Genomic DNA, 17,103 nt, shown 5'->3' on the forward strand with positions numbered 1-17,103 from the left:
CTCTGCCCCCAAGCGCATCACTAGGGAGAAAGGACTGTCTCATAAAAAGGAAACTTAATCAAATGCTAAATTGGGCGATGTGGGCTATAAATTAACCAGAGCTATCCCCACAGGCTCCGTGAGAAAGGCAGCACTTCCAGGGCGGGTAGGATGGGCCCTGAGAAAGGGACACCTTAGGAAGGTGCAAGCGGTAGAGACGGAGAAGCCCGTGGTGGGAGGTTGTCCTGGGAGCCAGTGCGGCAGCGTGCATCACCTTGTCTGAGGGTTTGCTGTTTCAGTAAGCATTGTTTGGGGCATGATGAGCCTCTAAACTTCCATTTAAAGTGTCAGGAGAGAGAGTACAATTTCCCCTGGTCTGGGTAGAAGCCTGAGACTTACAGGACAGGCAGGAGCTTGCAGGCTCCCATGCAGCAGACTCTGAAAGTGCAGGCTCCCATGGGGAAGGCGAGATTGTCCAGGAAGCTGGAACCCGCAGCATCTCTCTTTACTCTTCTTGTTCTTCTTTACCTGGACTCGCCTGGGGACCAGGGATGGGACAGAAGGAAAAGTTATTAACCCACATCAGGAATTCCTGAGTGTGCTAACTCTTTCCCTTCTACTTGACAAGGTGTGTGTGCAACTTCTGATGCAAACCAGGGCAAATACCAAGTTCATCAGGGCAGCCCTTCCCGCAGAAGCCCAGGGAGGCCTGCAGGCTGTTCACACACTGTCAGGTGGCCCCTCCTCCTGTTCCTCTGACATTGACATCTCAACACACTCCCCGCCCCCTCTCCCTAACACAGACACACAGAAATGCCAAGCAAATCCAGGCCCGGTTGCGCCCTGCACACACCCAAAGGCTCTTTTGTTTCTTCCCTCCCATTGACGTCAATGGGGAGCTCCATTGTTCTGGAAACAAGAGTAAACAGCTCATCCACACCTTACTGAGATTCTTCTTCAGGCTTTTGCTGGGTCTTGCTCCATATTCAGCCTGCTACCTGATGTCACATTTCCTCCCTAAATGTAGCCTTTTTCTATTTCCACGAATAAACCTGGTAGAAAGACACCGAAATCTATTCTTTTAGAAATTATCAAGTGCTTTGGGCTCTAGGACTCTTCAGAATCTCATCTATTTTCAGTTATTCACAGCCAGTTTCTTCTTTCCTATTATTGGAAATTTTTGTACACTCCACAAATACTCGTTGACACCTGAGACTTGAGGGGCATGCAAAAATACGTCTCACTGTATCCCTGCTTGTAAGGAGTTTGTGATGCAGAAGGGGGGAGGAGGCAGATTCAGAGGCAATTTTGTCTAAGATGTGGTGTAGGTCCTGAGGGAATAGGACAGCGATGGACAGATGCCTCCATCCCAGCTCCAACAGAGGATAGCGCTCAGGGGATGAGCTCCTACAATCAGGCCAAGTGCATGGATACCATTCTTGCTGAACCAAGATGGTGACAGAGAGGGGGAGAGAGAGAGAGAGAGAGAGCGAGTGCAAATTTGGGCAGTCAGATTGGAGAAGGAAGGGGGATGAACCCTTTCCTAGCCAGCCCACACTGGCCAGCTATCACCTCCAGCACAGAGCTCAGAACTCTTGTGTAGGAGAATTGCTGTTGGCACTGTGGGAGGCAGGCTGGCTAGGAGAAAACTAGTCCTTTATTTGGGGGTGGAGGTGAGGTGGTATGCCAGGGTCCCCAGCTACCTTGGGAATGCTACCAGTGGGAGGAGCTGGCCTCCCAGCTAAAGGCTGCTTGGCCCCTGCCCCACCCACTCCCACCAGCCTGTTTCCACCAGTAAGCCTGGCCCAAGTTGGCCCTGCCCATCTATGTCTGGGCCTGCCTGTAGGGCTTCTCTGCACCCAGTCCTCCATGCCCTTGCCAGTCCACTCACTGGCCCTCTCATTCGCTCAAGCACCCAGCCAATTGTTTACTGAGCAACTACTGTGTACCAGGCACTGTGCTGGTCACTGCTTCCTCTCACTGTGGGTGGCATGGTTTGTGGGTTGGCTAGCTGGAGGGGCAAAGAACAGGCGGCTAGGAAGAGAATTCCCTCTGTAAATGGAGGAGGTGGTGGCCCCCAAAGTCCTCTCTAAAGAGATGGAGGGGACACTGTCAAGCTTTCTGGCCCTCTAGTGCTGGATCCCCTTTCTTGGGTTTAGGGACATTGGAGATGGTAATGCCCAACCCTTACTCTCCAGCCTCCCTTGAACCCAGCGCTGACCTACAGCTGACCCCAGCTTAGCATGGTGGCAGCTCCTGGCAGGGAGACCCGGCTCACAGAGGTGACCTCAAGGGCGTGGGCACCTGTGTCTAGGGTCTCAGGGTGAGACAAGGACTACTTGCCTCTAGTGACCTGAGAGCAGGTGCCTGTCCCTGGACATGAGGTGGTTTGTGGACCAATATAAAGAAGTATCTTCCAGCTCTTTGGGAGGCCGAGGTGGGAGGATTTCTTGAACCCAGGAGTTTGAGAACAGCCTGGGCAACATAGTGAGACCCTGTCTCTACAAAAAATAAGAAAGCCAGGCATGATGGCATGCTCCTGTGGTCCCAGCCACTTGGGAGGCTGAGGCAGGAGGATCCCTTGAGCCCAGGAGTTTGAGGTTGCAGTGAACTGTGATTGCGTCACTGCACTCCAGCCTGGGCAACAGAGCAAGAGTGAGACCCTGTCTTTTAAAAAAAGAAGAAGGCATCTTTATTATGCTAGCTACCTACTGAGAAGACTTTTTGATTTTTAAACTAAATATAGATCCAGGGAGGCTGTTCTTTGTTTGGTGGAGACATGTGGGTGTGGTGTGCTCATATGTCTTCCCCAAGGAAGTCACAAGATTGAGCCATCCACGATGGATGTGCAGTCCCCATCTTTCTTCACCTTGCCCTGGAGAAGAGCCCGGGGAAAGGAGCTTGCTTGGAGCCTGGAACGTTAGCATCCTTGTCCCAATGACTCCTTTGCAAAGGATGCCCTAGAGATCACAGGGCCGGTGGCACAAGCTAAGACCTGCATTTGATGTGGGATAGAATGGTGAGAGTGGGCATCCTTGCCCCGTTCCACCCTGGGGGAGGAAGTGTTCAGTATTTCACCACCAGGTATGATGAGCCTTAGATGTTTGTTTTTTTATGGATGTCCATTGCCATATGTTCTAATTTGCTAAGACTTTTATTTGTTTTTCTTTCTTTTTCTTTTTTATAGATGTCCCTTGCCATATATTCTAATTTGCTAAGATTTTTATTTGTTTTTCTTTTTCCTTTTTTTTTTTTCCTTTTTTAAGATGGAGTCTCACTCTTTCACCCAGACTGGAGTGCAGTGGCATGATCTCAGCTCACTGCAACCTCTGCTTCCCGGGTTCAAGCTATTCTCCTGCCTCAGCCTCCTGAGTAGCTTGGATTACAGGCGCACGTCACCACGCCCAGCTTTTTTGTGTGTGTTTTTAGCAGAGACAGGGTTTCACCATGTTGGTCAGGCTGGTCTCAAACTCCTGACCTCATGATCCACCCGCCTCAGCCTCCCAAAGTGCTGGGATTACAGGCATGAGACACCACTCCCAGCCTTGTTTTGCTTTTTTTTTTTTTTTCCCCCAATCATACATAGGTGCAGTGGGCTTTTAATCCATGACAATAGTTATTACTTCAAAATTACCTCTCCCAAATACATCTAATCTCTTTTTTTTTTTTTCAGATCTGCAAATAATTTAAATTGCCATAGCTTTGTCTCTGCTATACGATACTCTGTATAGATGTGTTTACTTTATTATTGTATCCTAAGACAAAAAATATAAATGAATAAAATAATTTGTACCTGAAGATTCTGTCTTTTTAATGCTATACATGCCCTCTTTATTGCTACAGAATTCAGTGATTAAATTGTACCCAACTGACTTCTCTTATTATCAGTTTTGCAAATAAAAGGCATGCTTTTAACCAAAGCCAAGAAACAATTTGCTATCATGTCACTTGAAAAACGATTAAAACTTCAAACTTTCTGGTCATTAAGGCCATTAAGAAAAACCAAGGATTTGGGAGGCTGAGGCAGGCAGATCACCTGAGGTCAGGAGTTCGAGACCAGTCTGGCCAACATGGTGAAACTCCATCTCTACTAAAAATACAAAAATTAGCCGGGTGTGGTGGCGCACATCTGTAATCCCAGCTACTCGGGAGGCTGAGGCAGGAGAATTGCTGGAACCCAGGAGGCAGAGGCTGCATGAGCCGAGATCATGCCACTGCACTTCTGCCTGGGTGACACGGCAAGACTCTGTCTCAAAAAAAAAAAAAGAAAGAAAGAAAAAAAAAAAAGAAAAAGAAAAGGAAAAAAGAAAAGACAAAGAAAAAATAAAAAGTGAAACCAAGGATTTAACTGAGACGAAAGCTGTGCCGTTTGGTGGGGAGAGGGTAGCAGTGGGTAGGTGATGCTGTATGGCACTCCTGGTTTGAGTTGCAGGTCAAGTCTCTGCCTCAGGAACTTGTGGACTAATTTGTGGATCAGGTTTTCTGGTCTCAGGCAGCTTGAGTTTCTTTCCAGGGCTTCAGGGCAGCCAATACCCCTCACTGTCCTGAAGGAGCCCAAGGAGAGGCAACTTGCCAAAACGCCTGCCCTGTCTGAGCTGATCCCCCACACCCAAGGCGATGCCCCCTGTCTGAGGCGATACCCGTGTTCAAGGTGATCCCCCACGTCCGAGGCGCCTCTTCCTTCCCAGGTGGAGGGTCTCTTATCGGTCAGGGTGTCATCCTGCTGACCTTCTGGGCCATGGACCTTGCCCAGGCAGGCCCCCGCATCAGGCTCCCTGGCTCTCTCCCTCTCTGTCTAGTGTGTGTCCTGCAGGGCTGTTGCCTCAGTGTGGTTCTGCCAGCATTCCTGGGGTGTCACTGAGGGGTAGCCCAGTTGGCGCCTCCAACCATGGACATCTTGGAGTCAGGAATGGGGGCCTTGCATGCTCTGGGGACCAACAAGGCCCGGTGTCATTAGGGCTCCTGATCCTGGGTGACACGAAGAAGAATGCAGAAGCCTGAGTTTGGGGCTTTGCATTCATACATGAGTATGGCCCTTGGGCCCCCCCGTGGCCTGTGAACAAGCTGTGAGGGAGCACGTGCTTGCTGTGTTGAGGCATCACGCTTGGCACTTGGCACACATTCTCTTCTTTAATCCTCACCACTCTATAGGACATGCGCCTGCGTTCCATTGATCCTTTGCAAAAGACATTCTCGACACCACGACACCAAAGGAATCCTGTGCGTCTGTGTTTTATGTCATCAAGGAGAAACTACCTTTGTCTGCAGAAAGATCTCATGGCCACCCTCACCACCCTGTCCTTATGGAGCCTGAGAACCAGCTGACTCAGCAGGGAAGGCCACAAAGTCAGGAGCGACCAAAGTCCAAGCTCCAACGTGCCTCCCATTCTCCAAATATCAAACATTCTCCCCACTCAAAAGCTCCTCTGTGACTTGGCGAATGCAGGTGCTCCCTGCATTCTATTAATGTAATTCCCCTCAGTCCATAAGGGCTCATAGGTGGGGATGGCTGGGGTGCAGGTCCGTCTTGGGGATCACCAGCCCACCAGTGATGCCAGTTCACAGTGCCCTCCTTGGGAGAGTGAAGGCTCAGGCCTGTGCACCTGCCTCACCCTCTGCCTGCTTCTGTGGCTCACAGAGTGTTTCCTTTGGTGTCTGGGTGTTTGTTCTCTCCTGCTGTCTTCTCCCTGGTGCCCAACATGGAAAAAACATTTCTTGTCCCTAAACCGAATCTTGTTGGTAGGAAGCAACAAAGTTGTTGTTGCTGTTGTTGTTGTTGTTTCTCTCTTCTTCTCCTTCTTCCTTTTCTTCTTCTTCTTTCTTCTCCTCTTTTTCCTTCTTTCTTCTCTCCTCCTCCTCCTCCTTTCTTTCCTTCTCCTTCTTCTCCTTCTCCTCCTCTTTCTTTTTCTTTTAGAGATAAGGTCTTGCTGGAGTGCATTGGTGTGATCATGGCTCAGTGAAGCCTCAAATCCCTGGCCTCAAATGGTCCCCCTGCCTCAGTCTCCCAAAGCCCTGGGATTACAGGCATGAGGCAGGCAAAGGCGTCTGACTGGGTTACCCTGAGGGTGGAGGCATCCTCTCGAGGGCTGGGTGATGGATTTCCTGGCTGAGGGCAGAGGCAGGAGCCCAGGTGACTTAGAGCTGTGACGGCAGTGATCGTGAGGCCTGACCTGTGATGGTTCCATTGTGAAGAGCAGCTGGGAGCGAAGGTTGCCCGTGTACCCATCTTCTCAATCCTCCTCAACAGATGGAGTCCTGCGAGGAGGAGGAAGGGAAATTGGGAGACACCCTACCCACTGCCCAGGCCACCACTGAAGCTGGGGAGCTTTGTTACAGGGAGGAAGCCATGTGTAGGTGGACTGTTGGGATGCACAAAGGAAAACTGGGCTCCTTCTGGCCCTGCTGCCACCCACACCCGGGGAACTCTTTGAAAGCGCGGATGGTTGATTTGCACGATGAGGGGTGACATGTGCTGCTGAATGAAGCAAATGATGAGTTGGGGGATCCACACAGCACCCCTGCTTCAGAGTCAGTCGTGTGCCCTCCTGCTTCAGAGTCAGTCGTGTGCCCTCCTGCTGCAGAGTCAGTCGTGTGCCCTCCTGCTGCAGAGTCAGTCGTGTGCCCTGTGACCATGGCCATGGGCAGACATTCCCAGTGGGTGCTTGATGACCACGGTGTGGCGGCCCCAGGGAGCGTTCCCTGAGACCTTGAGCATAAACCCAGGCATCCCCACCGAGGCTGCAGCCACTCTGGAAGAGCTTTCTGGGCTCATGTGGTTGATGAGAATGCAGAGAATCCCTGCCACACTCTGGACTCAGAAAGTGCTGAACGGTTCATGGCAGGCAGGGCCCTCCTCATGGGCGGCATCTGCAGCTTGGTTCCTCCAGGGACCGCCGGGTTGCAGCAGTTTTTCCAGGCTGGTGCGTGCCTGGTCTCTAAGGAAGAGTCAGAAATAAAGAACTCCCCAAAGTGGTTCAGATCTCTACTTGAGACAGGAACGAGGAGCAAAGAACAGGGAGGACCTGAGGCTGCATGGCCCATTCAGACCTCCCAGCATATCCACCCTGCACATCCACCCCACTGGCTCTGAAGCTGGCCAAACCCTAAACCAAGGAAGGCGAGAGGACCAGGAGAAATGACAAAGGAAAGGGGCTCTCAGGAGAAAAGGCATTGTGTGGAGAAGGTGCTAGAAGAATAGTGTGAAAACTGGAGAAGCTATCAAGAGGAGGAGCACAGGCAGGAGCACGGAGCCAGGAGTCCCCCAGGCAGGGAGCTTTGAGACCACAGCCTTGCATTGTCACCTCCTGGTCCACCTTGCAGGGCCTCTGAATCCTCTGAGAAGGGACTCGGGGGGTGAGATGAAGACACGATTCAAATGGGATTCCTAAAGAGCACTCTTGTAACGCTAGGTTCGCCTTGATCTGGGCTTCCCTACACACTGTTTGAGTCTTTCAAACCACAGGAAGATGAGGAATGGGACCCTGTTCCCCGAGTTCCCTGCAAGGCGGTGGCTCTGGACCACACATGCTGGAAACAGAAGGGGGCCCAGATAGTCTCGGGCTTGCTAGACAGGGTAGCCTGCGTGACTGTCACTGCTGGCCGAAGAAAGGCCACTGCTATAGGTGCTGCCAGGGTTCTTCCCAAAATTTTTCAGTGGTAGACAGGAGAGAGCCAGTGGATAATACCCTTACCCTTTGCTGTCTGTTGGGCCAAAATCCAAGGCATGATTTTCCACTGGGCCAGGGCATTGGCATTCATAAGCAGCATGTGGACATGCTGAGTGTCTGGCTTGCCTCGTGCGGCTCATCAGGAAGCAGTGGCCAGCATGGGGATGCCTCACCTTGCCTTTTCTTCCTTTTTTCTCTACTCTCCCTGTCCTGTCCTGGGATCACACCTCCCGATAAAGCTTTCTTTCTTTTTTTTTTTTCTTTTGATACAGTGTCTCCTCGCCCTGTCACCCAGGCTCTGGAGTGCAGTGGCGCAATCTCAGCTCACTGTAAGCTCTGCCTCCTGGGTTCACGCCATTCTCCTGCCTCAGCCTCCTGAGTAGCTGGGACTACAGGCACCTGCCACCACGTCCAGCTAATTTTTTGTATTTTTAGTAGAGACGGGGTTTCACCATGTTAGCCAGGATGGCCTTGATCTCCTGACCTCGTGATCCGCCTGTCTTGTCCTCCCAAAGTGCTAGGATTACAGGCATGAGCCACCGTGCCCAGCCAAAGCTTTTGTTCTTAAGCCTGTTCCCTGGCTCTGTTTTCTAGGGAACCTAAACTAAGACACTGGATACTGAAAATGGTTTGACAAAGCAGACCCTCACTCAAGGCTTCATGTTGGAATCGATCTGTCCACCTGTCTCAGAGTCACAGGGTCTCCATACCTCTGGTAAGTGGGATTGTAATGACCAGGGGTCAGCAAACTATGGCCTGTTCTTCCATGGCTTGTAGACTAAAGGGAAAGGGAGGCAGAAAAGTCAGAGAATATGCTGCAGGTATCACACAAGGCCCACAAAGCCTGTATTACTTACTATCTGTCCTTTTACAGAAAAAGTTTGCTGACCGCCGGTGACCGCTCATCACACAGTGGCATTATGATTACTGGAGTTTTCACCTGTGGTCAGTTATGATGGGAGCAGCCAGAGAGCAAGGCACTGGGTGGTGCTTCCTGAGTGGGAGACAATGACAATGATAATAATTATGCAGAAGGGTGGTACCTTCTTATGTTGGAGCTGAACACCCGGAAGAAAGGAAACGGTGGGCTTGGGAGAGTTCATTGCCAATCTAAGACAAATTTTGAAAGCCCAAGGGCCTCACTGGCAGCTCAGGAGATTTACATCTCCTACAGCCACTGGGTAGGAGAAATCACTGTTGAAAATCGGCCAGGCACATGACTCACGCCTGTAATCCCAGCACTGTGGGAGGCCATGGCAGGGGGATTACCTAAGATCAGAAGTTCGAGACCAGCGGGGCCAACATAGTGAAAAATAAAAATTAACCATCTCTACTAAAAATACAAAAATTAGCAGGCATGGCGGCATGCGTCTGTAATCCCAGCTACTCAGGAGGCTGAGGCAGGAGAATTGCTTGAACGTGGGAGGCAGAGTTTGCAGTGAGCCAAAAAGAAAAACGAAAATCAGATCTCGAGGCTGGGTGCAGTGGCTCGTATCTGTAATCCCAGCACTTTGGGAGGCCGATGGGGGCAGATCACTTGAGGTCAGGAGTTCGAGACCAGCCTGGCCAACATGGCAAAATCCCCATCTCTACCAAAAATACAAAAGCGAGCCAGGCATGGCGGTGCGTGCTTGTAATCCCAGCTACTCGGGACGCTGAGGCAGGAGAACTACTTGAATCCAGGAGGCGGAGGTTGCAGTGAGTCGAGATCACGCCACTGCACTCCAGCCTGGGCAACAAAGCAAGACTCTGTCTCAAAAAAAAAAAAAAAAAGAAAGAAAGGTCTCAAATTTGATAAGGATTGAAAGCTACAAAGGAGACTAAAGTCATAGCCTTGACAGGCCTGCTACATCAGTCAGGAGCCAGATAGCGAATGGTCCTGAGACCACGGCTATGGACAATTGAGTAGATAAGCTGAGAATCTCAAACCCCCAAATTCTCAGAAGCCTTCAAGCCAACAGAAGCAATTACTTCCTCCTTGCCAGAGAACAGGTTTGTTTTTTTTTTTTTTGAGACAGAGTCTCGCTCTGTTGCCCAGGCTGGAGTGCAGTGGCACAATCTTGGCTCACTGCAAGGTCCACCTCCCGGGTTCACGCCATTCTCCTGCCTCAGCCTCCCGAGTAGCTGGGACTACAGGCGCCCGCCACCACGCCAGGCTAATTTTTTGTATTTTTAGTAGAGATGGGGTTTCACCTTGTTAGCTAGGATGGTCTCGATCTCCTGACCTCGTGATCCGCCCACCTCAGCCTCCCAAAGTGCTGGGATTACAGGCGTGAGCCACTGCGCCCGGCCGAGAACAGGTTGTTCTTACGGAATATTTTACCTGTGGCAGGGGTCCTGCAAGGTGTTTGTTCTCAAGACCTGCCCTCACCACTGCTCCTTGATGCCAGGCCGACATCCAGGGTCAGACTTCACCACAGCTAGAGCAGAGAGGCATATGCTCAGCTTTGGTCAGAACTGTCCTATTCTCCAAAGGAATTGCAGAGCTAACGTGTGCCAGCAGGATCTTAAGGAACACAGGTGACGCTGGTTCTTCCCAGTGTGGTGGGGGAGGAGCATAACACTAGATCAGTGGCTGGAGAATAATTCGTTGGCACAGGGGCAGTCATCTGTGATTTGGAACTCGATGCTTTGGCAAGGACACCAGGAACTGATTCCAATCATTTGTTGGGCTGACTCCAGTGGTGTGCTAGTTAATGTTTAACAATTGGCTCTCTGGAAAAATAAAAAAATAAAAAAATAAAAAAAAAGAAAGAGGAAATATGTAGCATTTATCCATTTCTGTAATGCAGATACTCCTGCATGACCCATTTCAAGCTACCACCGTGACCTCCTGTGAAAGTGGTGATGCCATCTAAGGCCACATGCATGGAGAGAAGCCCACCCTGCTTGCCCTGGGTTCAGGCCAACATGGCCAACCTAAGCAATTCCTTAGAAAACAGAGTTTGGATCTGCCCAGTTACAAGGAGAAATGGACCTCCCAACGTTCAACATCTAGAAGACTATTTTTCTAAACTCTTTGTTAAAAGATTTTAAAAGGGGCTGTTCTTACCAAATCTCAATAAAATGTCCATTGTAAGATATTTCTCAGGGTTATTAAGACCTATGGCTTCTTATAAACTCCTTTTGCTCTAAGGCAGTTCATGTTGGAAACCAGCCACAAAAATGATAATTTTGGATTTGTAATCATTGCTATCAAGACATTGTGTGTGGTAGGGACCGGCCTTTCTGTGTTAAGCCACTCCTCCTCTTTGTGGCCTTAAAATCTACCATCAATACAAAGGAGGCAGTTGTCTGCTGAGTGAGGGCCTGGCTAGGCCAGCGTAGCTCTCCCACATATTGATGTAAATCATTAGGGTTCCAGTGAAAGATGCAGGTTCTGTCTGAGTGAAGAGAGCCAGAAGTCCAGGCTGACCTCAGCATTTCAGTCCCCAACTTATTCCAACTCTTGGGGTCAAAGGCCAAGAGGAGGTCCCACGAAATCTGGGAAGGGTTTGCACTGCTCCCGATTGTTTCCCGGATGCAGGAAGGGTGAGCGTTGTCAGCCATGGACTTGCTAGGCGTGAGACCCTGCTGATCTTCGTGCCTCATATTGGCCTGAGAAACCAAGATTTGCTATTTGGTTTGAAAAATATGAACGTACCGGCCGGGCACAGTGGCTCGCGCCTGTAATCCAACACTTTGAGAGGCTGAGGTGGGCGGATCACCTGGGGTCAGGAGTTCAAGACCAGCCTGGCTAACATGGTGAAACTCCATGTCTACTAAAAATACAAAAAATTAGCCAGGCGTGGTGGCATGCACCTGTAATCGCAGCTACTTGGGAGGCTGAGGCAGTAGAATCACTTGAACTTGGGAGGCGGAGGTTGCAGTGAGCCAAGGTTGTGTTATTGCACTGCAGCTTGGGCAATAACAACAAAACTCTGTCTCAAAAAAAAAAAAAAAATGAACTTACCTTATAGAGGAGGTGTATGAGTTAACAGATAGGTTTTTAGGGGTGTGCCTTCATGTCAGCGTATACTTGCAAGAAAAACCTGAAGGAATGCTCAAACTTCTACAGTGCTTGCTTTCCTCTGGTTGGTAGAATATGGTGACATCAGTTATCCTTTTTATATTTTTCAGTATCTTTCATATGTTCTATAATAAGCATTTAAAATAATTTACATAAAGTATAAATTATATGTAATATACTTTTATATATTAAATGCATTTTATAATTAGAAAACATAAATATGGAAATGCTGTAGACTATTACATATAAAATAAGAAACTTATTTTGAGCAGGATATTTTGTATCTGCTTAAAATGGCTTGCTTTGTTAATAGAGATGGAGAACCTGGGCAGTAAAAAGCAAAAGCATTAAATTTTTTGTACTGTGAAGTTATTTTTATTTGACTTCTGTTCATTTCCAGTCTTTGTCTTCAGTAATTAGATATGAGTTTCATGCTATTTTGAGCACCTGTTGCTGGAGGTTTACCAAGCTTATGTTTATCATCCAAACCTTTGTAGAGATTGTAAACAAATAAAGTAGTCTAGAGAGGAAAATTCAGATGATAAAAACAAATAAACCACAGAAAGCAACTCAACAGATACAGACCAGGCATGACTGTGAGGGCAACAAATAGCTAACATAGGAGTGTGAACACTCAGATGGGATTGAAGACATTCGATACTTGAGGGCTTTTCAGTCAAATCAGCACAAAAATGCTACAGAAAAGGTAAAACATAAAATAATGGACATTGGTATATCTGTGAAGCAAAAGAAGGCAGAGGTGGCAATATTGCTAAAAGACAAAGCAAAACGTGTGCTTTTCTCGGCCGATATCCTATTCTGACAGCCATAGAAAAGAATGTGCCAATGGAAAGCCCCAGAAGGGGAAATGTAAAAGTGTCCATTTCCGTTGGGGTGGAAGGAGGAGTGTGTCTTCCTTGCTGTTTTCTCAGCTCTCCACATGGTCTTCCTGCTTTGCTCGGGTGGACTCCCGTGCTCTTTCTCACTTGGATTAAAAACAATAACAACAACTTTCTTTTTTTTTTTTTTGAGACGGACTCTCGCTCTGCTGCCAGGCTGGAGTGCAGTGGCATGATCTCGGCTCAATGCAACCTTCGCCTCCCGGGTTCAAGCGATTCTCCTGCCTCAGCCTCTCGAATAGCTGGGACTACAGGCACGCGCCACCACATCCAGCTGATTTTTGCAGTTTTAGTAGAGACTGGGTTTCACTGTGTTGGCCAGGATGGTCTCGATCTCTTGACATCGTGATCCACCCGCCTCGGCCTCCCAGTGTGCTAGGATTACAGGCATGAGCCACTGCACCGCCACAACAACTTTCTAGGAGTGTCTGCTTCAAGGCCATGTATCTCTGAGGTGGAGACGTGCAGGTGAGGCTCTTCCCGGAACCGTTGGGGCAGTGTGGAGGGGGCCCTCCTCCTGCTCAGGACGCTGGATGTCGCCCCCAGCCAGGTCATTGTGCCTTCTGGGGCAAGCGCTTGTTCAGGTGATTTGGGCCCTTCCTGCTCTGATGCCTAGAGGCACCCAGGTTTGAACGTGGGGCTGCCCTACCAGAGCTCATGGTTCCCCATCCATGAAGATGAGGTCGGGCCCTGTGTGTCATCTGGTGCAGACACTGAGTCCTGCCACCAGGACGTCCGTCTGTGCTGGACTCACTAGAGTCCTGGCCCTCATGGGATGAGAAACGACTTTCCCTGTCCCCAGCGTTCACTTCCTGTGTCCCCTGCTTTCACTTCCTGTGTCCCCTGCTTTCACTTCCTGCTAGCGCCTGAGACCAGTGACTTGGGTCTCATGGTGCCTCCCACTCTGGTTTTCCAACTCCCATTCTTCCTCGTCCTCTCCATGTGCCTGCTCAGGACTCCTGAGTTCTCGAAAACTCAAAACTCATCACACAAGTGTCCCTCCCAGGCAACTTTTGATGGCATCCCATGACAGGGATAGTGGAGGCTTTTTTATTTCTAGGAATTAAGTTCTTGTCATCTTGGGCTACAGGTTTAGGGCTTCTCCCCAAGGCAGTTCGGAACTTACTTAAAGTAAGAACAATTTCCCCCTTCTCCCAAGGATGCACTTCACCTGATCCTGTCCAAGGCTTGTTATGGTTGTTTTTACTCTTTTCTCCCCACTTCTCCTCCCTCTCCTCAATATTCAGGATATAAAGATTTTGGGCCATATTTATCTAACTCCAGAGATGACTTTCCTTTAGGACATCCTATGTTGCCCAACAGAGTGCCGCAGCATCTGCTGCCTCATCTCGGAAGGGCTCCCTGTTGATCTGTGGGCAGAGCTTCTCCTACTGGGAATTGCCCCTCCAGGGCATTGGAGCAGAGGCCAAGGCCTGTGACACCCAGAAAAGCCGTGTCTAGCCCTGGCAGCTCTGTGCCAACAGCTGCATGACCCAGTGTAGGGGTGTGTGTGTGTGTGTGTGTGTGTGTGTGTGTGTGTGTGCTATCAGCAGGGACCAGCATCTTTCACTGGCGTCAAAAGACTGACCCATTTTCAGCAACAATCTTTTTGCAGCCGACGAAGGCTTTGTTGGGTTTGTATAGGCGACCAGTTGAGCCGGGTTTGTGTTTTAGAGAAGTGGTGAAGTCTTAGCAGGTGGGAAGGAAGCTCGGCCATGGCTCTCCATTGAACTCCCTCCTCCTTTCTTCTTGGAAAATTTCCAGGACCCCATCTCAAGCGTCCCCTCCCAGGACTGACTCTGGTCTGTCTCTTTGCTGGGTTAGGTAGGAGGAAGGCTAGTGGGATGCCCATTACTGATTTTTGTCATCTACTGCTCAGTCTGGATTCCCCACTCCCTCTGCTAGTACCTCTGCTGGGCTTGGTCACCCACCTGGCAGGATGACACAGACCTTCATCCCAGCTGCTACACCCTCTTCAGGCTGCAACTGCCGTGCTTGTCCATTTCCCATCAAAACCAGGCAGGAGAGTACCAAGTGATGCCCCAAAAGCCAACTGTGTGCTAAGGTTATACTTCTCCACCCCAGTTCCAGCAGCCCCTCCTGCTCTTGAGGATCAGAGCCAGTCACCCCTGCTGGGACACCAACTCCTTTCCTTGCTTGCTGCTCTTTTGGCACAGAGCCTGACGTGACCAGTGACAGTCATAGCTTATTGTCCACTGGGTACCCTGGTGGCAGTGTTCCCCCTCTGGGGAACAGGTTTCTAGAACTGCAAAGCACAACATGGAGGGGACGAGAAGTTCAAATTCGCCAACTGGATCCCTGGAGGTCATGGTTAGGGCGCTGTTCCTGCTTCTGCTCCTGGGTTCCCAGACCCATGCATTTTATCAGGTGGAGACAGCAATTTATGATGGTCACTGATTTAGGGTATATTTTGTGTCTTAAAAGATGGAATCCCATCCTCAAAGGGTATTTTCTCCTCAGCAGAGCCAAGAAGAGGACCACTCCATCACTCACACAGATTGGCAGCATCTGAATGGCATGGTAAGGAATGGGCCCAGGGGAGCCCATGGTCATGTATCCAACACCATAGCTCCTTTGCTGTAAAGTGAGTCTTTTTGGTCCAAAGCAATGCTATGTGGTATTCTACATCCATTGATCTAACGTTCTATAAACCTCCAGATAGTGTTCATAAGGGCAGGAAAGACAAATCCACACTTGGGGTATGTCTTGGGTCACTCAAAATGAATCACTGCCTCACCTTTAGGGCAATATAATTGAGTTTAAGTCCAGTATAATCAACCTTCCACCTAGTGGCCGGTTGAGCTCCTCCCAGTGGCACTCTGCTGGGAGCTCAGCTTTGGTGTCTTGCTGTTAAGCTGGATGTTCAGCAGTTGCTGGAACTAAATCAGCCTTGGTGAGTTGGAGGCCACACTTTTGGGCCCACAACATCCCGCCTCCCGGCCACCACTGCTACTCACTGAATGGCCAATGACACAGGCAGGCTGACTCCAAATGATCAAAGCATCTTCCTACATGGCTGCTGCGTGCCTTTTCTGTGGTGGTGCTCTCGGGTGGCTGTTAGCATGGGACACAGAGACCTTCACACACATGTCCACTCCCATGGTCCTAGCTGTATGCATGACCCTTCCACTAAACTCCTGGTCCCAAACCTTTGAATTTTCCAGGCCCAGAGCAGCAACAACCGAGTCTTTTGCCACTGTCCATGGGTCTGAACATATTCTTAAGCCAAGCCACTTATCTTTCTACACAAAATGGAGAGCTGAGTGTACTGCCTAAGCATGGTGGGCAGAACAGTGGGCCCCCAAACATGCCCATGTCTGGAACCTGTACATCTGTTTTGGTACAGGGGAAAAGCAACTATATGTCATTACATTGAGGATCTTGAGATGGGAAGATTATCCTGGATTATCTGGGTGGCCCAGTGCAATCATAAATGTCCTTATAAGTGAAAGATGGAGGCCGGGTGTGTGGCTCACACCTATAATCCCAGCACTTTCGGAGACCAAGGCAGGTGGATCACCTGAGGTCAGGAGTTTGAGACCAGCCTGACCAACATGGTGAACTCCCATCTCAACTAAAAATACAAAAAAAAAAATTAGCCGGGCGTGGTGGCAGGCACCTGTAATCCCAGCTGCTTGGGAGGCTGAGGCAGGAGAATCACTTGAACCCAGGAGGCAGAGGTTGCAGTGAGCCGAGATCGCACAATTGCACGCCAGCCTGGGCAACAGAGTGAGATTCTATCTCAAAAAAAAAAAAAAAAGTGAAAGAGGGAGCCAGGAGGGCCAAAGTCCGAGAAGGAGGTGTGGCCATAGAAACAGACGTTAGAATGATGTCGTTTCTGGAAAGGGTGCATGAGCCCGGGAATGCAGGTAGCTTCTAGAAGCCGAAAAAGGAAATGAAATGGATTGTTCCCTAGAGCCTCCAGAAGGAATATACCCCTGACAACACCTTGACTTCAGCCCAATAAGACCAAGTTTCAGCTCTGACCTCCAGAATTGTAAGAGATTCCATTTGTGTTGTTTTAAACTCCTGCGTTTTTGGAAATTGGTTACAGCAGCAACGGTGAACTAATACACCAAGTTTCTGTCCATGGGGAGATTGGGAGAGGCAGTCTCTCAGCACTGGCTTTCAGGGAGGCCCCTGAGTGAGGCTACGGTGCAGCAGCTATCTATTTTTAGGCATTTTTTTGCATCCCACACTGAGCCAACCCATGCATGAACCAAGCTCGGCCTATTTCTTCCTCCATTAGGTGGTCATAAGTGACACCACCACCCAACACAGCAGTGATGAAGGTGAGGGACCTCCGGTGGTGCAACAGAGGCAGATGATAGGAGGGTGTTGTGCAGTTTATCTGTGGCTCTGGCCCTGCACAGGCCCAGTGCTGAATGTGCCTTTTCATCTTATCACAGATTTCTGTTGAGTATGCCTGACCTATGCCCTGGAGGCTCTGGCAGAGCCTGGCTCAAGGTGGGCAGGTCTAGCGGTGTGATCACCGCTTGGTGTCTCCCGCTCTGCTAGGGTGCAGAGG

General features: G+C 49.7%; 1 long non-coding RNA gene across 2 annotated transcripts; it reads right to left on the reverse strand.

The window, feature by feature from the left end:
• Nucleotides 1–378: 378 nt before the first annotated feature.
• On the reverse strand, nucleotides 379–10,361 carry LOC144333539 (uncharacterized). 2 transcript variants are annotated; one of them, XR_013402262.1, is made up of 3 exons: nucleotides 9,970–10,361; nucleotides 8,504–8,640; nucleotides 379–517 (listed from the first exon to the last, which is right to left on the reverse strand). It is a non-coding gene; the product is annotated as an uncharacterized LOC144333539 (long non-coding RNA). The 2 variants fall into 2 exon arrangements; XR_013402263.1 differs by lacking the exon at nucleotides 379–517 and adding an exon at nucleotides 6,293–6,914.
• Between the last annotated feature and the right edge of the window lie 6,742 nt (nucleotides 10,362–17,103).

This window comes from Macaca mulatta, chromosome 12 (assembly GCF_049350105.2).
Source record: "Macaca mulatta isolate MMU2019108-1 chromosome 12, T2T-MMU8v2.0, whole genome shotgun sequence".
NCBI lineage: Eukaryota > Metazoa > Chordata > Mammalia > Primates > Cercopithecidae > Macaca > Macaca mulatta.